This window comes from Dromiciops gliroides, chromosome 1 (assembly GCF_019393635.1).
Source record: "Dromiciops gliroides isolate mDroGli1 chromosome 1, mDroGli1.pri, whole genome shotgun sequence".
Lineage (NCBI taxonomy): Eukaryota > Metazoa > Chordata > Mammalia > Microbiotheria > Microbiotheriidae > Dromiciops > Dromiciops gliroides.
Genome location: NC_057861.1, coordinates 39096632 through 39121296, shown reverse-complemented (window position 1 = coordinate 39121296; position 24665 = coordinate 39096632). Strand labels below are relative to the sequence as shown.

At 41.7% G+C, this 24665-nt stretch overlaps 1 protein-coding gene across 1 annotated transcript in view; it reads left to right on the top strand.

The window, feature by feature from the left end:
* The window catches only part of TMEM132D (transmembrane protein 132D), a 960728-nt gene that overhangs the window by 15392 nt on the left and 920671 nt on the right, over nucleotides 1-24665 (top strand).

Genomic DNA, 24665 nt, shown 5'->3' with positions numbered 1-24665 from the left:
CAATAGTTTTATGTGTGATGGATAAGGAAGATGGCCTCAGGAAGAGAGAGTGGGAACTTAAGTCTTGACTGGACCCTGGCTAAATTGATCCATGCTCTCTCTCCTATTGTGTGTATATGGTGAGGGGCAGAAGGGAACAAGCACATTGTTGGGCCATTTAGTAACTTGAGGTAACTTGAGGAGAGAGAGCATTGATAATTGGAAGAAGGGTAAAGATCAGGGAAAGTAATTCATTTCTTCCTCTCTCCTCTCTTGGGAAAGGCCACACATATTGGACAAGGACCCTGATTCAGTAATTCTCTTCAGTTGTAACAAGACAATGTGTTTTCCAGGTCTCTTCCTCCCCACTTCCAAGGGCCTGAACTGGCAGGTGGATTGGAGGGCTGAGGGTCCCCCTGGAGTGCTCCTCTGGGAACAAACATAATTCTATGCTTTTTCTTCCCTCTCTCCCCTGGGTCCCGGCAGAAAGCTCTAGGATGTTTAAAGTTCAAGAGCTACCCATCATTCCCATCCTCTCTAACACTCTCCCCCTCTTTCCTTACCTTAGCTTCGGTGAGAAGTGCCCAGAACGTTGTAGCACAGTTTACCAATGGAAGAACCCATCTCTGAATTACACAGAACCCTGGATAGAGCATTGGAGTCTGGAAATGTGGGCAGTTCTACCTTCTTACTGTGTCTGCTTTTGAACCTTAGTTAAGCCCCCTGCAGAAAGTCTCCCAGAAAGTAGAGCTCTTCTTCCCAGTGGAAGCCCACCTCAACATTGGCCATCCAGCCTATTGTGTTTTTTTTTTTTTTTTGGGGGGGGGATGAGTATTAAGTGACTTGCCCAGCTAGTAAGTGTCAAATGTCTGAGGCTGGATTTGAACTCAGGTCCTCCTAAATCCAGGGCTGGTGCTTTATCCACTGGGACACCTAGCTGCCCCTATCCATCCTATTACCACGTCTGTCCAGCCACAAGTCCAATCCTGTCTCCACCACCAAGCTCTATCCTGTCCTTTTTCCTTGGAGAATTATAAGACCTATAATTATAAGACCCTTCAAACCTCTTTTCCTGGAGCAAAACCCCATTCCTTCTTATTCTCCCACTTTCCTCCCAGCCTAGTTAGAACTCTGGATTTCAGACTTCTTAATTATATGTAAAAAAACAGACACCATGGAAATTATACTTGTGAATAAATATTTACATTGTGTGCTATCATCCGAATACACAAATGCAAACATGTGGTCCCTTTACTTTGGATCGTGAGCACAGAGTGAAAGGCACCAGAGATTCTAGGGAGGAGATAAAAGGACACTTCAGAGATAGATGCGTGTTCTTAGAGGAAGTGGTGTCCACAAAGCTGGTAGAACAGCAGTTTCGGCGTGTTAGACTAATGTGACAAATGACTTACAGATGCTCTCAGCATTATCCAAACAAGTGCAGCATCTCTGAGCCCAGCATAATAAGTGTTTTGCTTGATTTACTTTAATTATGGAGTATGCATAAGTTAGTGGGCTTTCTGTTGGTGGCTTTGATAAATGTGACCTTAAAGGTTGCTTTGGGATTTCACAAGGTCTGTGAGTTTGTTGGGGTCGGAGCCCTTCTTAATGGCATAGATTCTGACCCTACCATGGTGATGGTGGTACAGGTGATGCTCATGTATCTGATGAGGGTTTACAGAGCGCTTTATACACATTACTTTATTTGATCCTAAATTTCATTAAGCATCTCTGTGCCTTTGCCCCAGGTTATTGTTCATGCCTGGACTGAACTCCTTCTTTACCTCTGCCTTGGGGAATCCCTGTTTTGTTTTTGTTTTTTTTTTTCCAGTTCAAATGCCACATTAGAAATGAAGCTTTTCCTGTTTCCCTCAGCTGTTAGCCCCTCCCCCAAGAAATCATCTTGTAATTATTTTGCATATAATTATTGAGGCAGCGAGCATAATGGTTATAGACCTGGCCTTCCAAGCCAAGAAGATCTGGTTTTAAGTCCTGCTCTGATACCTACAGGCTGGGTGATCCTGGGCAAGTCACTTTCCCAATCATCCTTCATGCTAGTACCTTCCCTCTGTTGATTATCTCTAATTTATTCTACCTATGACTTGTTTTTCTTTTAATAGCTGTTTGCTTGTTGTCTCTTCCATTAGACTGCAAGCTCCTGGATGGCAAGGGTTTTTATTTTTACTTTCTTTATATCCCCAAGTCTTAGCACAGTGCCCAGCACATAGTAGGTGCTTAATAAATGCTTGTTGACTGCTTTTTGTGTTATAGATAGCTCTAAGACTAAAATTTGCTGATCTGCATTGGTAGAAGGAATTTCTCCAACTGGGAGTTCCCTCGACAAGTGAAATCATTGGTCCAGTCCCTAGACCTATAATTATTCAGTATAGAGATAAAATATAATCACTCCAGTGATTCCCTGTTGCCTCTAGGGAAAAAAATAGAAACATTTTAATTTTGCTTTTGCTCTGCTTGGCCCCTATATTTGGAATATACTACCTCCTCAACTCGATCTACTGACTTCACTGATTTCCTTAGTCCCAACTAAAATCCTTTCTTCTATAGGAAGCCCGCCCCCCCCCTCCTCTTTTTGTCAGGGTAATGAGGATTAAGTGACTTGCCCAGGGTCACACAGATAGTATCAAGTGTCTGAGGCCGGATTTGAACTCAGGTCCTTCTGAATCCAGGGCTGGTGTTTTATCCACTGTGCCACCTAGCTGCCCCCAGAATCTGAATTCAAATGTGGCCTCAGACACTTCCTAGCTGTGTGACCCTAGACAAGTCACTTCACCCTGTTTGATTCAATTTCCTCATCCGTCAAATGAGATGGAGAAGAAAATGGCAAACCACTCCAGTATCTTTGCCAAGAAAACCCCAAATGGGTTACAAAGAATCAGATATAACTAAAATAACTGAATAACAAGTCTAGTACCCAGTACAGTGGCTGGTACATAATAGTGAAGGTAACACCTACTGTGTACCAGTGTCTTTAAAAAGTAAATAAAATACAATTATTTTCTCATTTGATCCTCACGACCACCCTGGGAGGTAGGGAGGTGCTATTATTATCCCCATTTTACAGATGAGGAAAATGAGGCTGACCACAGTGACTTTCCCAGGGTTAGACAGCTACAAAGGGATGGTATTGGAATCTGGATGTCTCTTGGTTCTAAGATCAGGGCTCTTTCCAGATGACATCACCTTAACCCATGCTTTGGCATTCCCTTAATAGAATTTCAGTAGAATGTCAGCCTCTCAAGGGCAGGCAATTTGTATCTTCTCATGATAGCACAGTGCTTGCAGTATGGGGAGCTGCCTGGAACACAGGAGGTTTACATGCCTTGCCAAGGGTCACATAGATTGTATGTATCAGGATCAGGACTTGACAAACACTCCATGTATTTTAGGGAATTAGAATTGCTCAAGGGGGCACTAGGAGGACACAATGACTGGGGTCAGTTACACAAGCCACTATGTGTCCAGTGTAGATCTCACATCTAGGTCTCCCCGATTCTGAGGCCAGCTCTATGCACAAGTTCATGCTGCCTTTCTGCAGACATGAAGCTGATAAAATAGCAACCTCCCAGATACACCCATGGGTCAAATCTTGGAAATATTTTTCCCAAATCCCAATCCCAGTTCCATCGGAATGCTGGAGTAAAGTTGGGCTTTGAGTTTGGTGGCTTTGTGTAATAGGTAGCCTTTCCAGGCTGCTTGTGGACTATTGACAGTCAGTCCGACTGTGGGAAGCAGGCAGATGATCCACTTTCTGTGACCTTATCTGTCCTTCAGATTTAAGGATGAGCTCCACGGAGCAAATCGGGATGAATACTTCCACTGCTAGAAAATGCCTCTGAAATCCGGCTGCAGAACAGCTGGAATCTTCCATCTGTAGTACATGACTTGGATACACAAAATGGTCAATCATTGGGGAAAGGTTAGAAGCTTCTCTTTGGAGTTTACTCTATCCTTCCTGTGTCTCTAGGACATAGTTTCACAGAATTATAGAATCTCAGAGATAGAAGTGGCCCTCTACTCTGAATCATACTTGAAAGAAAATCTCTACTATAACCTACCCAAGAAATTCTCAACCAAACTCTTCTTAAAGACCTCCAGTGAGGGGGTAACCACCACCTCCTGAGACAGCTCATTTTAAAATGGGACAGCTCTGATTGGTAGGTAGTTTTTCCCCCCTTTGAATCATACCTAAATTGGCTTCTCTGATACTTTCACCTATTGTCTGGGCCAAATATAACAGAATTCCTTAGCTTCCTTCAAGGTTAAGTTCAAGCATGTGGCCTTTCCTGAATTTTAGCCCCCTGCACTAGATATTACTTTATTTTATTTTATTTTTTTTTTGCAGGGCAATGGGGGTTAAGTGACTTGTCCAGGGTCACACAGCTAGTAAGTGTCAAGTGTCTGAGGCCGGATTTGAACCCGGGTACTCCTGAATCCAAGGCCAGTGCTTTATCCACTGCGCCACCTAGCTGCCCCCACTTTATTTTTTACTATATATGTATATGTATATGTGTATATATATATATATATATATACACACATATGATATGTATAGATATGTACTCACATCTATACAGATATTTACAAATACACACACATTATATATATATGTGTGTGTGTGTGTGTGTGTGTATATATATAAACATATTTGTTTATCTATAAATATACTACGTTTTAATAGAATGTAAGCTACCTGAGGGTAGGGACTGTTACAAGCATATAACAAATTCTTGTTGAGTGAACTTTAATTCCTCATCCATGTGACAGCTCCTCAAACACTTGAAGTTAGCTAGTATTCCCTTCTCCTCTCCCCCACTCTTCTTCAGGATTGTTGTTGTTCAGTCATGTCTGACTCTTCATGATCCCATGGAGTTTTCTCAGAAAAGATGGCTAGATTTGAACTCAGATCTTCCTGATTCCAGTGCTCTATCCATTTTGTCATCTAGTTGCACCCTTCTTCAGGACAAATATCTTTAATTATTTAATTTGATTTCCATAAGACATGGTCTTAAAGACCTTCACCATTCTGATTGGCTCCTCTAAAAGCACTCCAATTTCTCAAGGACTTTCCTAAGATGTGGTGTGCACTGAACTGAATAGCATGCTACAGATGGTCTTTAACTGGGGAGTACAGCAGAATTGTTTTCCAGTTGTTTCAGTCGTGTCCGACTCTTCATGCCCCCATTTGGGAGTTTCTTGGCAAAGATCCTGGAGTACTTTGCCATTTCCTTCTGCACCTCATTTTACAGATGAAGAAACTGAGGCAAATAGGGTGAAGTGACTTGCCCAGGGTCACACAGTGTCTGAGGCTGGATTTGAAGTCATGAAAATGAGTCTTCCTGATTCTAAGCCCAGTGATCTATCCATTGAGTCACCTAGCTGCCCCCAGAAAGATGATCACATTCTTATCCTATTACTTAGCTGTGTGACCCTGGCAACATCACTTAAGATTTGAGTTTCCCCAGGCAATCCTCTTAAACTCTAAATGGTAGAACTAATGCCAGTCAGAAATGGTATGGATACTTTACCAAGGAGATTTCTACTTCAGTGACATCCTATGTCCATACCAAAAAATAAAATGAAAATCATTCCATTACTTCGAGAGCCTCTGCCCCATCTTTCTTCTCTTCCTCCTCCTCCTCCTCCTCCTCTTCTTCCTCTTTCTTTCCTCTTCTTCTTCTTCTTCTTCTTCTTCTTCTTCTTCTTCTTCTTCTTCTCTTCTTCTCTTCTTCTCTTCTTCTCCTTCTCCTCCTCCTCCTCCTCCTCCTCCTCCTTCTTCTTCTTCTTCTTCTCTCTCTCTCTCTCTCTCTCTCTCTCTCTCTCTCTCTCTCTCTCTCTCTCTCTCTCTCTCTCTCTCCCTCCCTCTCTCCCTCCCTTCCTGCCTCTGCTCTCTCAGCTTACAGTATTTCTGTAAAGAAATGTCTAAAGTTGACCTCTCTGTCCTTCTGTGAATGAAGGACAAGCTTGCTTTGAAATCTGCCAGACTGAATATCTGTTGTCTCTTTGGGTGCTTACTGCCCACTCTATTAGAGGAGACTGAACCTTATCCATGAGGAGGGTGAATGCAGCCAACAGGATTCAGTTCCTGCCAGCCGGAATTGTTTCATAGACAGTGAGGACTTAAGACTCTCCCCCGGAAACTTCCCGCTGGTTTTGACAAATCAGCCTAAATCCCTATTGTTTGTTTTTCCAATAATGGCATTTCACTCTCTTTTAATTGTCTTCATTTCTTCTATTATTTGAGGAGCACTAAATCAGAGTAATGGTGTGATAATGACGATCAAAACAGGCTTTTTCCCTCTTGGCGTGTAGTCACACTTTCCATTCTGTTAATCACAGTCAGAATAATGCATCTGCTTGGAGACCGTCTTCTATCAGATCCTGGAAAAGCAGGCAGAAAAGAAATTGGGGAATAAAATAGCTTATTGTGCATATGTCTGATGCTTTGATTTAATGGAAAATAACCATCTTGCCCATCTGATTCATTTAATAAAAGCAAACAGTGTATCCGGTGAGGACAGGTGGGGAATGGTGGCAGCAGAGGAGAGATATGTGGCATATCAGAAGTGAGCACATCCAACGTCAGGGAACAATCCAGGCAGAGGAAGGACCGGAGCAAGGACCTAAGGATCTATGTAGCAGAACATATAGAGGGATGGACCTGGAATCACAGACACTGGGGTTTCAGGCTTGTCTCAGACATTTGGGATCTGTATGAAGCTGGACAAGTTCTAAGGAAGGGAGGAAGGAAGGAAGGGGAAAAATCATTTATATAGCACCTATTATGTTCCAGGTACTGTACTAAGTGTTTTACAAATATTATCTTTTTTGCTCCTCACAACAACTCTGAGAGGTAGGTGCTATTAATATTCCGATTTTACAGTTGAGGAAACTGAGGCAGACAGAAGTGAAGTGACATGTGCAGAGTCACATGGCTAATAAGCATCTAAGGCAAGATTTGAACTCAGGTCTTTCTCCAGGTCTAGTGCTCTATTGACTATGCCATTATGGGATCATAACTCTAGAGTTTTAAGGGACTTTGACTTCCATCTCCTCATTTAACATATGAGGAAAATAAATAGCGTAATTTCTCTGAACCACTGTTTCCTTATCTATTAAATGGTGATAATAGTATTGACTTCACAGAAGATGTTGGAGGACTGGTTCCAATTCAGCTTGTGTCACTGCCTGTGTGACTTTGAACAAGACGTGTCATCCAGCCTGTTTTCCTCATCTGCAACCTGAAAGGGTTGAACTGTGCCTTTAAGATTCCTTCTATCCCTAAATCTGAGAACCTATGGTCAAGAGAAATAATTTCTGTAAAGCGCTATATGAATGTGAATTATTGCTCTTATCTCACTTTAAAAGACATCCTGTTTGTCCTGGTGGAATTAAATCTTCTCTCATTTTCCTGATGGATGTCTATGCCTTAGTTGTTGATTCTGCAGAGGGACCAGGTGAAGGATTGGGCTAATTGATCGCAAAGGTCCTTTTAAGTTTGGTTTTTTTTTTTTTTTTGCGGGGCAATTGGGGTTAAGTGACTTGCCCAGGGTCATACAGCTAGTAAGTGTCAAGTGTCTGAGGTGGATTTGAACTCAGGTCCTCCTGAATCCAGGGCAGGTGCTTATCCACTGCGCCACCTAGCCACCCCCGGTTCTTTTTAGTTTTTAAAGAGGGGCAAAAGACAATGGGTCGTGGTGGATGGCTGGACTTGAGGCAAGAAGTCTTGGGTTCAGAGCTCATCGCTGACCTTGGTGACTGTGTGGACAAGGGTATGTGAGTCAGTCAATTGTCATTTATTCTTTGCCCATTGCATACCAGCATTTTCGTGACTTACATGAATTAGATTTAAGTGAGGGAGGGCTGTTCAAGTTTACCAACCTCATTCTCTCCTCCAGAGCCCTCTGGGTCCAGTGGCAAGATATACATCAGGACGGCTGGAGATGGTCCTAGATTTTTAAGGCAATTTGGGGTTAAGTTATTTGCCCAGGATCACACAGCTAGTAAGTAAGTGTCTGAGGTGAGATTTTAACTCAGATCCTCCCAACTTCAGAGCCAGTGCTCTAGCTACTGAGCCACCTACCTGCCCTTAGCATGTAGTAGGTGTTTAATAAATATGTATTGACTATCTTTCCTGTTATTTTTATTCTGAAATTGTTTGAATCTGTGATTCTTACTAATATAATACACTTATATACCACATATACACATATACCCAACTCCTTCAATGAACAAATGAGGAAACTGAGACCTAGAAAAGTCAAGTAACTTTCTAAAAGAGAGAATAAATAGAACTGGGATTCAAACCTAGGTCTTCTGATTCCAAGTCCAGCATTCTTCCCTCTCTACTGGGTCCCTTTTAGAAGTTAAATTAAATGTTTGGCCTGAAGTCATTTTGGGGCGGGGGGAGGAGCGCAATGAGGGTTAAGTGACTTGACCAGGCTCACACAGCTAGTGTCAAGTGTCTGAGTTTAGATTTGAACCCAGGTCCTCCTGAATCCAGGGCTGATGCTTTATCCACTGCACCACCTAGCGCCCCCCTGAAATCATTCTTGATATATGCAAAAGTATTAGAAAATATTCACTCTTTGTTAGCATCATGTCTCTTTCTATATTCTTATTCAAAGGAAAGGCTAAATTTCGGTTAGATATTAGTGAAAATATTTTTTCCCCTGTCTTAGTTCACAGCCTCTCTGAAATGTATCCACAGGCCAGTTGGGACCTCATAGACCATGAGTTAAGAATCAATTAAAAAAAAAAAGAAAGAAAGAAATTTATATTATAATTTTATTATATATTTAAGTAGAATAGCAAGTTGTACATAATAAATTTTCAGTTTCACATGCAATCTTTTTTTCATTACACTATGTAATGGAAATGCTTGTTTTATCCCACAAAATAATATAAAATAAATAAACAAAATAGATAAAAATTTAAAGAAAGAATTTCCCTCCTAAGTAATTCATTTAGCATTCCTTGTGAGAATCATTTTTGACTCCTACAGCCTTTAGCCTTTGGGAAGTTTTGCTGCCAACAGAGGAAAATCTTCTGGGGATGCTAATACCACTGGGAGACTGGAAGCAGGGGGAGAAAGGTTCTGTGGCACCAGATCATGTGTTTTCTGAAGAGTAAGAAGGATCTTCCATAAGCCAGTTCGTGATCACAGGACCAAAAATTGCCTTCCACACTCCTGCTCCCCGTTATAAGAACCAGCATTAGGGAGAGTGTGCCTTGGAGCTCATAGCTGCTTCTGTGGGAGATTGTTTCCCATCAGGAAAAGGCTATTGAACTGCATTATTTTGCTTGTATCTCAATTATGCTACCAAGAGCAGAGAGGTTCAATCTTACTGGAGAAAAGATGTCACTGGCCCTGAAAAGTTGCTAAGTGAATAAGATGTTTGTTTCTTTTATTTTTTAAAAGCAAAAGAAAGATTAATTGGATCCTTTGGTTTTCTGTCATTTTTAGAGACAACTAAATCTCTTCTTCTCTTCAGTGAACCCTTATTAAGCACCTACTATGTGCCAGGCAGATAGGCAGTGCAGTGGATGGAGTGCTAGGCCTGGATAATTCAAATCTGGCCTCAGACCCTTACTAGTTGTATGACCCTAGTCAAATCACTTCACCTTGTTTATCACAGTTTCCTCATCTGTAAAATGAGCTGCAGCAGGAAATGGCAAACTATTAGAATATCTTTGCCAAGAAAACCCCAAATGGGGTCATGAGGAGTCAGAAACGACTCAAAATGACTAAACAACAAACGACAATTTATTTTGTTAATAATATATATGTATTCATTTTTCTCTCCACTAGAATATGAGAAAGGGGAGTGTTTCATTCTTTCTATGTGTCCTGAATTTCTGGAACTGTGCCTGGATCTGGAGACATTTACTTGTTGATGGATGTTTTTATTATCTGTCTTGAGCATTTTGAATGACAAGGTAGTTTTGTGTTTATCTCTTTTTAAAGACCTCAATTGTTAGTTCAATGAAAGAATCATTTATTGAGCACTTATTGGATTACAAGGCACTATCCTAGGTGCTGTAAATGCAAAATCCCTGCCTTCAAGGATCTTACATTCTATTGGAATGCTGAGTGCTCTTGGAATTGCTAAGTGCTGTTGGGATAGGAAGTTGGACTTGAGTGGAGTCAGGAAGACTTGGGCAGCTAGGTGGCACAGTGGATAGAGCACAGGCCCTGGGGTTAAGGAGACCTCAGTTTATATCCAGCCTCAGACACTTGCCTTCCAAACCTTACTTTTCTTGTCAGTTAAATGGGGATAACAGCAACATCTCCTTCCTTCACAGGGCTTTTGTCAAGAGTGAATGAGACAATCTACATGATGTGCTTTAAGGCTTTCCTATAAATATCAATCTGTTATGATCCTTGCTTGTCTCCAAAAGGCTCAGAATATTCTCCCCAGTGCTGTATTCTGCTAAAGGATTGGCGGGGCCCCGTGGAGCTAGAGAGGCTGGCATGTCAGCATATTTTGGAACAAAACAAAGCTGGATGGTGAGGGGTAATACAGTTGGGGCAAATCATGGAATTTCTGAGTTGGAAGGGACCTAGCAAGGTTCCCCTTTTCCAACATAGCTGACGCATGGCCAGCCAACCTTTGCTCTGAGAACATCACCCCACCACATCACAGTTAGCATCATATAAAGAAGGATGCATATCTATATGTGCCGGCATGTAGTAAGTGCTTAAATACATGCTTGTTGACTGACTAGCTGACTTCACTTGCCCACAGACCCATTAATAGGAAGTGGCTAGCTTTGAGTCACATAATTTGGCAATCATGGGCAGCTAGGTGGTGCAATGGACTGGCCTTGGAATCAGGACTCATCTTCCTGAGTTCAGATCCACCCTCAGACAATGTGTGACCCAAGGCAAGTCATTTCACCCTGTTTGCCTCAGTTTCCTCATCTGTAAAATGAGTTGGAGAAGGAAATGGTAAACCACTCCAGCATCTTTGCCAAGAAAATCCCCAAATAGGGTCATGAAGAGTCAGAGTCAGAATCAGACTCCGACTGAAATGACTGAATAACAACAACAATGGCAACTGTGAGTGTAGCCACTACTTAAGTAAAGCAGCCACACGAGGTGAGGTGACCCACGGAAGGGTAGGGATTTCCTTAGGGGTACATTTCCCATTCATATGATCTTTGTGATTTTATAAAACGTGGTCCATATATCATCTTACTTGGTCCTCACAAAACTCTATGAGACAGAGAATATTTTCGTCCCCATTTTATAGCCAAGGAAACCAAAGCTCAGAGACGGCAAGTCACTTGCTGAGAGTCTCATAGCTAATAAGTGTCAGAGGCAGGATTCATATCCAAGGTTTCTTGATTTCCAAGTGTTCCACCCATGACGTCATGCTGCTTTCTCAATATTAGCCTGGCTTAGAACTTGAGACCTCCTTGACAACATGTTGCTTGAGGCTCTAGAATTTTGACTTGGCCCATGCTTCTGGTTTATTCATATGACACTAACTATTAATAAATAGGGCAATTAATGTTTGATAGTCTAAAACCCTCTTGCCATAAACCTCCACTTGAGGATGTGAATCAACTCAAGAGACTCACCAATCTTCCTAACATCAAGGATAATTGCTCTTAACTCAGAATAACCAAAGGATAGATTTGCATTCTTCATTCTAAAAAAAAAAAAGTCCTTTTAAATTTTTTACTGTATTTAATTTGGTGCATAAAATTAAGCTGAAAGAAACAGGTCATTGTAACCATATTCACTTGCACTGGCTGTTTGGAAATATATGTATATATAAATATGTAATATACACATTCACATCTGGGAGGGGCCTTCAACACAGACTGTCACGGCTAAGTGCAGCCTTAGAAAATGTGATTCCAGAATTAGGAAGGAACTTCGAAGACAAAATATTAAAGCTGGGAGAAAACTCAGTATAAAATATCAGAGCTAGGAGAAACCTTGGAATGCAGGCTATCTTTGTAAATGGAATTTCACCCAAGCCTGGGACGTTTTGCTTACTGATGTGTATGCAGAGAGAGACTCCAATGCCTGGAGAGAATGCTGATGATATGCTTAGTGCCTGCATGAGGGGCAGAGTTGGTGTGAGACACATTCTCTTTGAAAGACACACGCGTTTTCACACATTCTTCAGGACTAAATCCAAGAAGGAGAGAGAGAAAAACTTTGCAAACTGTAGATGAGTAGGGGAAGTTGGCTCCTTAACATAACCCTGATTTCCAATTTGCCTCCTTAAAGACATCAGAGAGAGAATTTCCCCTTGGATGAGATCAGGGGACTGTCTTTCTTGGCCTGAGCTGTTATCTTATCTCATTCCCATCAGAAGAGCTCATTCACTTGGGTATTTTTTCGGGTATATTTTAATATATATGGCTTCTTCAATTTGTTTGATATTTTGATTAGGTAAATGAGTTTATCCAATATTCATTTTATTATAGTCTTTGGTGTAACTAATATTTGATGGAATGGGGCCAAGCTAATGGGTATATATTTGGGACTCCCCTCCCCTCTTTTTTTAAAGTAAGAAACATTTTTATTTATAGTGTTGGGTTCTAATTTTTATCCCTCTTTCCTTTCCTCTCCTCCTCTCTCCCCAAGGCAGTAAGCAATTAGATATGGGTTATACATGTATAAATGTGTAAAACATTACCCTATTAGTCATTTTGTATAAGAAAACTTGAATAAAAGAAAAAATGAAAGAAAGTGAAAAATAGCATGCTTTAGTCTGTATTCCATCAATATCATAGTATGTTTCATCAATAGTCCTTTGAGATTGTCTTGGATCATTGTATTGTTGAGAATAGTCAAGTCATTCATAGTTCTTCATCAAACTATTGCTGTCTCTGTGCACAATATTCTCTTGGTTCTGCTCATTTTACAATACATCAGTTCATACAAGTCTTTCCAGGCCTTTCTGAAGTCATCCTGCTTGTCATTTCTTATAGCACAATAATATTTCATCACTGTCATGGTACCACATCTTGTTTAGCCATTCCCCAAATGATGGGCATTCTTTTGATTTCCAATTCTTAGCCACCACAAAAAGAGCTGCTATAAATATTTTGTAAAAATAGGTCTTTTTCTCTTTTGGGGGATGTCTTTGGGATATAAGCCTAGCAGTAGTATTGTTGGATCAAAAGGTATACACCATTCTATAGCCCTTTAGACATAGTTCCAAATTGCTCTCCAGAAAGGTTAGATCTTTTCACAACTCCACCAACAGAGGATCATCATCCCAGCTTTTCCACATCCCCTCCAACATCCAATATTTTCTGTTTTTGTTATATTTGCCACTCTGATCTATATGAGATGATACCTCACAGATGTTTTATTCTTCTCCCTCCCTCCCCTCCCTGCCCCCTCCCCTAGACAGCAGGTAATCTGATATAGGATATATATATATATATATATACACATAATAACATTAAACATATTTATGCATTAGTCATGTTATAAGAGAAAAATCAGAGCAATGATGAAAAACCTCAAAATAGAAAAACAACAGCACCAAAACCAAAAGAAATAGTATGGTTCATTCAGCATCTATTCCACAGTTCTTTTTTTCCCCTGGATTTGGAAATCCTCTTCTATCATAAGTTCCCTGGAACTCTTCTGTACCATTGCATTGGTGAGAAGAATATAGTCCATCACAGTAGATCAACACTCAATGTTGATGATACTGTGTACAATGTTCTTCTGGTTTTGCTCATCTCACTCATCATCAGCTCACACAAGACCCTCCAGGTTTCTCTGAACTCTTCCTGCTCATTGTTTCTTACAGCACAATAGTATTCCATTGTATTCATATACCACAACTTGTCCAGCCATTCCCCAATTGATGGGCATCCCCTCAACTTCCAATTCCTTGCCACCACATAAAGAGCAGCTATAAATATTTTTGTACATGTGGGTCCCTTTCCCCTTTCCATGATTTCATTGGGCAAAAGACCCAAAAGTGGTATTGCTGGGTCAAAGGGTATGCACAGCTTTATTGCCCTTTGGGCACCTCACAGATGTTTTAATTTGCATTTTACTGATTAATAGTGATCTAGAGCATTTTTTCATATGATTATAGATAGCTTTGATTTCTTTGACTGAAAACTGCCTGTTCATACCATTTATCAATTGGGGAATGACTTGTATTTTTATAAATTTGATGCAGTTCTCTATATATTTGAGAAATGAGGCCTTTATCAGAGATATTTGTTTCAAAAATTCTTTTCCAGTTTTTTGCTTCCCTTGTAACCTTGGTTATATTAGTTTTGTTTATGCAAAAACCTTTTAATTTTATATAATCAAAATGATCTATTTTATATTTTGTTTTACTCTCTACATCTTCTTTGGTCCTAATCTCCTCTCCTCTTAAAGCTAAAGTCTGGCAACAAGGGATCTAGTTTTATTTATTTATTTATTTATTTATTTATTTGTTTGTTTATTCATTCATTCATTCATTCATTCATTCATTCATTTATTTATTTATTTTGGTGAGGCAATTGGGGTTAAGTGATTTACCCAGGGTCACACAGTTAGTAAGTGTCAAATGTCTGAGGCCGGATTTGAACTCAGGTCCTCCTGACTCCAGGGCCAGTGCTCTATCCACTGCACCACCTAACTGCCCCTAGCATTTGTTTTTGACCCTCTTGTATCCCCAAATTCAGTAATCCCCTTGAGGGAGGAATTAGAGGCTCCCCTCCTCTAGAGAAGGGTAGGCCAGAGATATCTATCAATGCCTCTCTCAATCTGCATTTAGACAATCCACATGGACACCTACATGCAGGGTGGAGGGGTGCACATTACGTTGGAAAGGAGAGGAAGGGAATAATATATTAAGCACCTACTATGTGCTGTTTACTATACTAAGTGCTTTACACAACCTTAAATAGCTCTATAAATGTTAGCTAAGCCCCAAACCAGCTCTGATATTCTGTGTTCTAAGGTCTCTTCTAGTTATGATATTCTCTGTTCTAAGCCGCACCTAGCTGTGATAATGTATAATTCTGGTGACTGCTCATTTCCCCTGGCTCCTTGCTGAGCTACTAAACAGTGACAGAAGTGTCTAGAAAGTGAACGGTTGCCAGTGACCTTCCTTCTGTCCTCAACATACTCTGGATGCTCTTTCTCATTTGCTTTTGACACCCGAGGCAAGCTTTTTTCCTATAGTTTGGTGGCAGTCTGTGTATTTGTGGGATTGTCTCTTGTGCCTTGTTGAACTATGAGGATATTAATTCTTCCTACCTTTCCAAAGTTGACTGGTGGCTTCTTCACTGGCAACATCAGCTTGATCTCTCCTATCTTGAATCACACACCTAAGAACCTCTTGACTTTTTGGTGCGGATTTGGTACAATTAATCCCTTGTGTAATGGGGTGGTGGAATGCAGAGGGAAGCTGGGAAAGAAGGGAAAGAAGGCAGAAGAGCAAACTACATCTATCAAAGCCCATCTGGGGCTTTATTGTCGGGGTTGTATTGGCCATGGTCATTGACTCAGGAAACATTTCCTTGAGCTTACATCATCTTGGCAGATTTTCTTGGCGCCCACACTATGGCTTTTCGATACTGAATGTGTGACATGCTGACACAAACCAAGGCTCAGAGCCATCCCTTACAAAGCTACATACATTTTGAATACAGGGAATGCTGGATAAATAGGGCAGAAATATGGCTGGTCCGATGTAAAATGAAAGGAAAACTAAAAAACCCAAGGGAGATGCATAGTGCTTTAAGCTGAGGGCCTGCATCATAATCCCCCAATGATAACAGAGGCAGGTTGAGTTTATCTGGATTCTGTCTAGAGACAATACCATTCTAAGAGATGTCAAACTGGGGCGATGCCCCAGATGTGCTAATGTTGCAGGACAGTGATTCTGGGAGGAGGTAGCTGGAGAATAAGCCCCATAGAATTTCAGGTTGGGTCTAAAACTATCCATCCAAATCATTTCCAGGGCTTATATACATTCAGTTAGATAGACTCCACCTGCTTTTTACTGAGTTCCTGCCTATGTGCTAGAAACTGCTAGGTGGCTGGAATTTGGAATCAAAGGACATACAGTTGAGTCCTGCCTCTGACACTTACTAACTAGCCATGCAATTCTTAATCTCTCTGAGGTTGAGTTTCCTCATCTGTAAAATTTGTAAAGAGCAAACAAAGTAGTTGTAGGCTCCAGGTTGAACACCTGGGTCAGTAAATCAAGAAACTATAAACATTTATTAAACACCTACTACGTGCCAAGTATTGTTCTAAGGTCTTGTTGTTGTTGTTCAGTTGTGTCCCACTCTTTGTGATCCCAGTTGGGGTTTTCTTGGTAAAGATACCTGAGTGGTTTGCCATTTCCTTCTCCATTTTACTGATGAGCAAACTGATGCAAAGAGGGTTAAGGGACTTGCCCCCCAGGGTCACACAGCTACTAAGTATCTGAGACTGCATTTGAACTCAGGTCTTCCTGACTCCAGGATTGACACTCTATCACTTCACCTCATCTGTAAAATATAGGGTGCCAATAAGGTCTATCCCTTAGCATAGTTGTGAGGATCAAAGGAGATTTGGTCACATAAAGTGCTTTGGAAATTAGGATGCTATATAAAATATCATCGCCTCCTATATACCAACTGTCCTGCTAGACACTAGAAGTACAAAGACAAAAGCAAAGGAATCCTTGTCCTCAAGGAGCTTATAATCTCCTTGGGGGACTCAACAGGTAAACATCTTTTTTCTACAAAATATATAGTCAAGGGGCAGTTAGGTGGCACAGTGGATAAAGCACCGGACCCGGATTCAGGAAGACCTGAGTTCAAATCTGGCTTCAGACACTTAACACTTACTAGCTGTGTGACCCTGGGCAAGTCACTTAACCCTCACTGCCCTGCAAAAACAAAATCTATAGTCAATAAAAGCTAAATTTGGTGTTGTTGTTGAGCTAGGGAAATCACTGATAACTGAAGAAATTGGGAAAGGCAGCCAGATTGCTGGACCAATGTTGATATTCTCTTCCATTATGCCTTTCCCAATTTCTTCAATTGCCTTTGTGACCTTGGGAGAGTGCTTGATGTCTTCCCACCCCTTACACACTTTCTCCCCTTATGCTTATCTTATGAGACTCTTCTTTATCCTTTAAGACTGCCCTCATTGAAGCTGTTCAGTTTTACTTTCCAGAGAAAAGATTAGAGGTTGTTGGGTAGGTAGAGATAGGCATAGGGTCATAAGATGTAAATCTGGAGAACACTTTGGAGGTCACCCATTTTACAGATGAGGAAACCGATGTCCAGAGAAAGCAAGCACTCGCCCAAGGTCACACAGGCGGTAAGTGGCAGAACTGGAATGATAGCTTAGATCCTGTTCTCTTTCCTCTCTGTCCCCTGTTCCCTCTCTGACACCGTTTATGCAGAGATCTTAAGGAAGACACCCTTTGCACAAAGCAAAGTATTCTTTTCTTTGTTTTACATTGGCAATGACCTGATTTCATCTTGGACCCAGACGTGGGCATGTGTGGAATCTTACCCCATATTCAGCAAGAGCTAAGACTATCTGATCTGTCTCAGATCTGCCTGGGCTTTCACAGTTCTCGCTGGGATTCTTTTCATAGGACAACTGCTCCTTTTTTTAGCGCTGGCCCAACCCCAAGGGTCCCAGGAGGCAGCTGTTTCCCCATAGCTCAGACTTTTTTCCCCAAGCTAAAAATGTCAGTGGCTTTTGTATAGCGCCCCCGATATGTGTCTGTCAACCAGTCTGTTTCCGAGTCCAAGTTGAAATTCCTGGCAATTTTTGATGCTACCTCTCTCTCCCTTGAGTGAGCTGATGGGTGGCCCTACCTTCTTATCTAAGTTACTGTCATTTCCTCACCTGCTCTCCTTGCAGCAGATGCTGTTGCTGTGGAAGTGTAGTCCTTGTGCATAACAGATACAAAGCATGTGCTCTAGCATCTCTGCTGTGTCCTGCCTGCTGGGGCCATTTATTTTTATTTTAACCAAGCTCATCCCGGCAGCTCCTTAAAACCCTGCAAGCATTTTGTCTGGGCTGTGTCAACTTATAATGGTGTTTTTATTTTGTCACAATAGAATAGTTAACTCCAGCAAGGGGACCAGAATAGCTTGCTAAGTGCCTCTGAATGGTGGGGTCCCCTTCCCTGATTATACTTGCTCTCTCCCTTGATGGAATTCAAATAAACAATTCTGCTGTGTGAAAGGAACCCGATTAGATTTATTTCTAAATTCTTTTAAGGATGTCAGTGTGGAGGTCCCCCTTCTCCGCTTCCCTCCCTACCCCCCCACCCCCAGGGAAACAGAAAGAGAAGGTCCCACTTAGCATGGTTGCTGGCCTCTGTGGGTGCTGTGAATTAATCTGGACCTATTGGAAATGAAAGGTTCAGAGAGCACAGACGAAAGAGTTGGAAGCCACAGCTCCTAGTGAATTGAAAGGGCAGAGAGATGCAGTCTTCTCCTTAAGTAGGAAGATACCTGATGCATTGAAAGTGTCAGCCAATTCTGAACTCTCTGAAGAATAACATGGATATTTTTGCCCTTGGAGGCTGGCTCCCAATTGCTGGTGGAGCTTCAAGGAAACCACAGAGGTTCATGGTTGGAAGGGACCTCATTGGTCATCAGCTTCAAACCATTCCTGAAACAGATGCTCCAAGTTGTCATCCTGCCATTGCTTAAGGACCTCCCTACTACCTCCTCTAGGCAGACGATTTTGCTTTTGGATAACTCACATTACTGAATGAATGAATAATTAAATATTTGCTTTGTGTAAGGTACTATGCCATGAAAGTTGCTTGGAGTACAGATGAGTATCAGTTCCTGCCTTCAAGGTGCTTGCATTCTAATTGGGAGAAACAACATGTATATGGTGTACAGACAAGGGAATTTTGGTCTCAGGAGTCGGGCTATTTGTCTCTTCTTTTCCAGAAGTAATGTCAGTATTTATTTGATTGTTCAGTCGCTTTAGTCAGGTCTAACTCTTCATGAACCCTGTTGGGGTTTTCTTGGCAGAGATACTGTAGTGATTTGCCATTTCTTCCTCTAGCTCATTTTCCAGATGAGGAAACTGAGGCAAACAGGGCAAAGTGACTTGCCGAGGGTCACACAGCTAATAAGGATCTGAGGCTAGGTTTGAACTCAGGAAGATGAGTCTTCCTAACTCCAGACCTGGCACGCTGTCCATTGTACCCCCTAGCTATCCATTTACTTGACTACTCTTCCATGAACAACAGGTTGCTAGGGGGTAAGGGAGGGTTCACTTTTGACACTGTCAGGCCAGATGCCAAGATACCTGAGCAGATCCTGGTTTTCCAGGGACTGGCTGAATGGTCTGTGAGATGGTCTGGTTCTGACTAGATTGAGTACATTAGATAAGTTTGCCTTTAACCACTCAGCAATGAGGCCAACTCAGCCCCAAGGCAGAGTTTCAGAACTGAGTGAATTAACTCCCCCGAGAATAAGGCATGGTCCTCTGTGGGTCCAGATATTTCCATGCTAATTGTTAGGAAAATTTTTCTGACATTGAGTCTAAACTTACTTCTCAGCAACCTCCACCCAGTATTTCTACTGCCTTCTGGGGTCAAGCAAGAACAAACTGAATCTCTCTTCCAAGGGAAGAGAGTTTCACCTACTTTAAGCAAGCTTAAGGGCCCTGTGGCCCTTCTCTAGTCCCTCCCCCCCAAGTCTTCTCACAGTTCCTGGCATATTGTAGGTACTTAATAAATGCTGATTTATTCAGGCAGGGAGTAAATCAGCATTTATTAAGCACCTACAACATGTCAGGAACTGTTCAAAGGAAAATTAAAAAAAAGTAAACTATCCAGTTCATAGAGTCAATTATTTAGAGCTGATAAGGACTTAGAGGACATCTGGTCTAACCACCTCATTTTACAGAGATTAAGTGACTTGTTCAGGATCAGTAAGCAGTGTTTGGACCCAGGACTTCCTGACTCCGAGTTCAGTGCCGAGTATATTGTGCAATGCCGTGTCTCAATCTGTCCTCAAGGTATGGACTCCAAGGCTCTTAACCAGTCCTGTAGTCCTTCTTTGGGCATCCTCTAGCTTATCAGTGTACTCTGCAAACAGAGGCCCCCAGAACTGAAGCCGGTACTCCAGGAGTGATCTGACCAGGGCACAACACCCTGGGACTAGCCCCTCACCTATTCCTGGAAGTTCTACTTCTTTTAATTCAGTGCAGGATCACATTATCTGTTCTGGCCACCACATCCCCACTGTTCCAGCTTGCAAATTGCTCACAATGGCTGAACAGAAGGTAGGCAGCCCTCAAACCCACCAACTTGAAATCACCACCTGATTTTATGTCTGGTACTTATAAACACAGAATTTTCATTTGGGGGCTCCCTGTGTAAACATTTTCAGGATGGGCTTCCAAAGCAAATCTTGAAAGCAAGTTGGGTTGCCAGTGTCCTTCTGTTCAGCATTGTCTTGGCTCGCAGGAAGCTGTGTCTACAGGCATAACTATCTTGGCTGAGTTAACTGGAGACTATTCTGGGTTTTCTCGTGATAAAATCGGTTCAGAAAGCACCAGTAGAAGCAGTTGCCATAGCAGCCTTCTGGAACTGGAATTGGGAGATCTGTGTTTGAATCTTGCCTCTGCTGCTTACTAGGTGTATGACCCTGGGAAAGTCATTTAAACATTCAGAGCCTCAGTTTCCTCTGGAACATGGGGGGGGGGTTACTAACAGCACCTATCCCACTGGGTTGTTATGAGGATCATATAAGATGGACATGTAAAGCACATTGGAAATAGAGTGCTATGTAAATGTCTGAGTGTCCTAGATAGGATATAGAAAGAAGGCTAGATTGGGAATCACGACACCCAGCTTGAGACCCTGCCTCTTCTACTTATTCACCGAGATCTTGGACAATAAAAATCATAGCTAAGATTTGTACCATACCTCCTATGTGCCAAGAACTGTGCTAAGCACTTACAACTATTATCTCATGTGATTCTCACAACAACCCTGGAAGGTAGATGTTGTAATTAGCCCCATTTTATAGGTGAGGAAACTGAGATAGAGGTCAAGTGACTTTCCCAGGGTCACCCAGCTAATAAGTATCTTAGGTTTTCAGGAAAGACTAGTACCTCTAGTTGGCATGTAGGGAATTCAGGGAAGACTGATATCTCTGGTATGAGGACTGCAAGTCATTGTGGAGGCTACTTTCCATTTTGGGTATTCATCTGCCACCCATCTCTCACCTGTGTTTCCAAGAAGCACATTCAGTGACCACCTGGTAAATTGTATTGGTAGATGGGCTAAACCAGGTTAAAGGTAACTGAGGGGCCCTAAATCTATCGCTGAGTTAGGGGAGTATCTAAACCAAGCATGTGAAGACTTCCCCCAGCAGAATGGGTGGAAGAGAACAATTTGTTCCAACGACCATGAAGGCTTAGAGCTTGGTCAGACATCAAAGACACCAAGGACCATCCACTGCATCCTGGGCCATCAGCAGTTGTCTTGCTTTTGTCTTGCAACTGAACTCTGATGATTGTAGAAGAGAGAGTGAGAACTGAAGCCGATGACTTTGTACTACTCTGCCTCACTCAAATCCAATTTATGCCTAAGTCAAGAGACATCACCCCATATCATTTTACCAGTTTTACTTAGCTCAAAGTCCTGGGAAATGACGAAACAGCAGGTGTGGATACACTGGGAGTCGTATTCACAACCTGCACACAGGCCACCTAAGCCATAAGGTCATCTTGTCACTGGACTGTAGCAGCAGTGGGATTTAGCAGCCCCCTGTGTTTCTGAGCAGACTTTTCTAAGGACTACAATGTTCACCTCCTGGTCTGAGGAAAATTGTTGGCTTCACCCAAACCTGCTGTGCTTACTGTGGCAGGTGGGGATCCTGTCCTGGGATTGAAAAAAAAAGTACGCTCCAAAGAAACATGAATACACAAATTTAGAGAGAACTCCACACTAAATGTGCATATGGACTCTTTGTGCCCAACCTGTGGTAGAGCCTTCCAAACTTGTATTGGTCTAATGAGCCACAGTCCGACTCACTGTACCTCGACCACAACATAGTGATGTCATTTAGGTCATCTTTGAATACACAGGACAACAACTAACCAATCTGAGGTCATACTGCAACTCAGATCTTCCCAATTCCAGCCCCAGTACTCTGTGTAATATGGTTCCCCCAGCTGTCTCTAGGACAAGCTACTTTACCTATCTCAGCTTCAGTTTCCCCATCTGAAAAATCAGTTGCTTGGATTATTTGGCCTTCAAGGACCCTCTGAGCTCTAAGGCTGTGACCCTGAGACACTGGACTTTCATTCAACTGTCTGTGTATCAGCATCATCAATTGATAATTATTATCATTCATGTAATACTTTAAAGGTCTTGATGCAGGTTACCTAATTTGATTAGCCAATCAACAAGCATTTATAAAGTGCCTCCTTCCAGTTCTGATCTACGATCTAGGGTGTCCTGCCCCCAGCTAGGATCTGGTGATGCAAAGATACATAGTAAGTAGGTGCTTAATAAGTGTTTATTGATTGATCAAAATGAAAGTCCCTTTCCTTAAAGAGCTCTTATTATCTTGATGGAGATAGATATATGGAGAGTAAATACAAAACATCAGGGACTGATGAAGAGGAGACACAGGATGTAGATGGTACAATTTGGGCTGTGCTTTGAAGGAAAATAGGGTTTCTACTGTAAGCAGAAGACACAAAGAACAAGTGCATTCCAGGCATGGAGGGATGTCAGGTGTTATAGGTGAAGAACAGCAAGAATGCCAATTTGGGTAGCTTGAAGGATACATGAAGGGGGTTAATGCATAAAAAGGCTGAAAGGGTAGGCTGGAGCCAGGTTGTGAAGGGCTTTAAATGACAAATGGAAGAGTTAGTATTAGGCTCTAGAGGTAATAGGGAGCCACTGGATTTATTGAGCAGGGGAGTGACATGATCAAAACCTGTGCTTTAGTAAACTGTGTGGAGGGATTGCAGAAGAAGGAGACTCCAGCCAGGGAGATCAGTTAGGAAGTATTGAAATAGTCTAGTAATTCCCCAATTGAGAAATGTTCAAAGGATATGAACAGGCAGTTTTCTGATGAAGAAATCAAAGCTATCTATTGCCATATGAAAAAATGCTCTAACTCACTATTGATTAGAGAAATGCAAATTAAAACAACTCTGAGATACCATCTCACAGCTATCAGATTGGCTAATATGACAAAGAAGGAAAATAATAAATGTTGGAGAAGCTGTGGAAAAATTGTAACATTAATGCATTGTTGGTGGAGATGTGAACCGATCCAACCATTCTGGAGAGCAATTTGGAACTGTGCCCAAAGGGCTATGGGACTGTTCATATCCTTTGACCTAGTGGTACCACTGCTAGGTCTATATCCCAAAGAGATCATAGTGGAGGGAAAAGGACTCATATGTACAAAAATATTTATAGCTTCTCTCTTTGTGGTGGCAAATTGGAAATCAAGGGAATGCCCATCAATTGGGGCATGGCTGAACAAGTTGTGGTATATGAATACTGAGAAAATAAGGGGATTTGGCAGATAGTCAAAGGTCCCACCTGAGATTAATTTAGAACTGATTGAATTAAGTGAGACTGATTGAGAGGGATTGACTTTGCTGATTAACCTACTTAAAGTTAATTCAATTAAAGCCACACCTGGCTGACTCCCAAGAGGGAAGTGTTTTCAGGGGCTTGGACTATGACATCAACAAAAGACCACCCTCAAGTCCAGTGAACTAATGGATTTGGATGATGCTAACCAATCAACTTGAAGCAGTGTGTAAGGACCGCCTTTCCTCCGTACCTATAAAATGCTTCCACACTCAGTTTGGCTGAAGCAGGCTCATGATGGAGGACTTTATGAAGAATCAGACCAGGATGGAACCCTAGGATAGATAGGCCTTTTCTTAACTTTCTGAACCCCATGTATTCTCTTTTTTAAAAAATTAAATTAAATTAAATTAAATGTTTTAGTGAGGCAATTGGGGTTAAGTGACTTGCCCAGGGTCACCCAGCTAGTAAGTGTTAAGTGTCTGAGGCCGGATTTGAACTCAGGTACTCCTGACTCCAGGGCCGGTGCTCTATCCACTGCGCCACCTAGCTGCCCCTATTCTCTTTTTACTAATACCAGTATGCTTTAATAAATGCTTAATGCCCAAAGACTGGTGCTAAAGCTTCTCATTTAAGGTGACCACACATTTAGATTTTTAACATCAAAGAATGTAATGGAAAACTATTGTGCTGTAAGAAACAATGAGCAGGAGGAGTTCAGAGAAACCTAGAAGGACTTACATGAACTGATGCTGACTGAGAGGAGCAGAAACAAGAGAACATTGTACATAGTAACAGCAACATTGTGTGATGAACAGCTGTGATAGACTTGGCTCTTCTCAGCAAAACAATTTCAACGAACTCATGATAGAAAATGTTCTCAACATCCAGAAAAAAGAACTGGATTATGAATGTAGATTGAACCATACTGCTAATACTTTTGATCTATTTTCTTTCCCTTCTTTTTTGAGGTTTTTCCCTTGTTCTTTGACTCTTTTTTCACAATATGACTAATGTAGAAATATGTCTAATGCAATTGTACACATATAACCTATATCAGATTGCTTTCCATCTTGGGGAGGGGGGAGGAAAGGGAGGGAGGGAGAGGGAAAAAATTGGAACTATAAATCT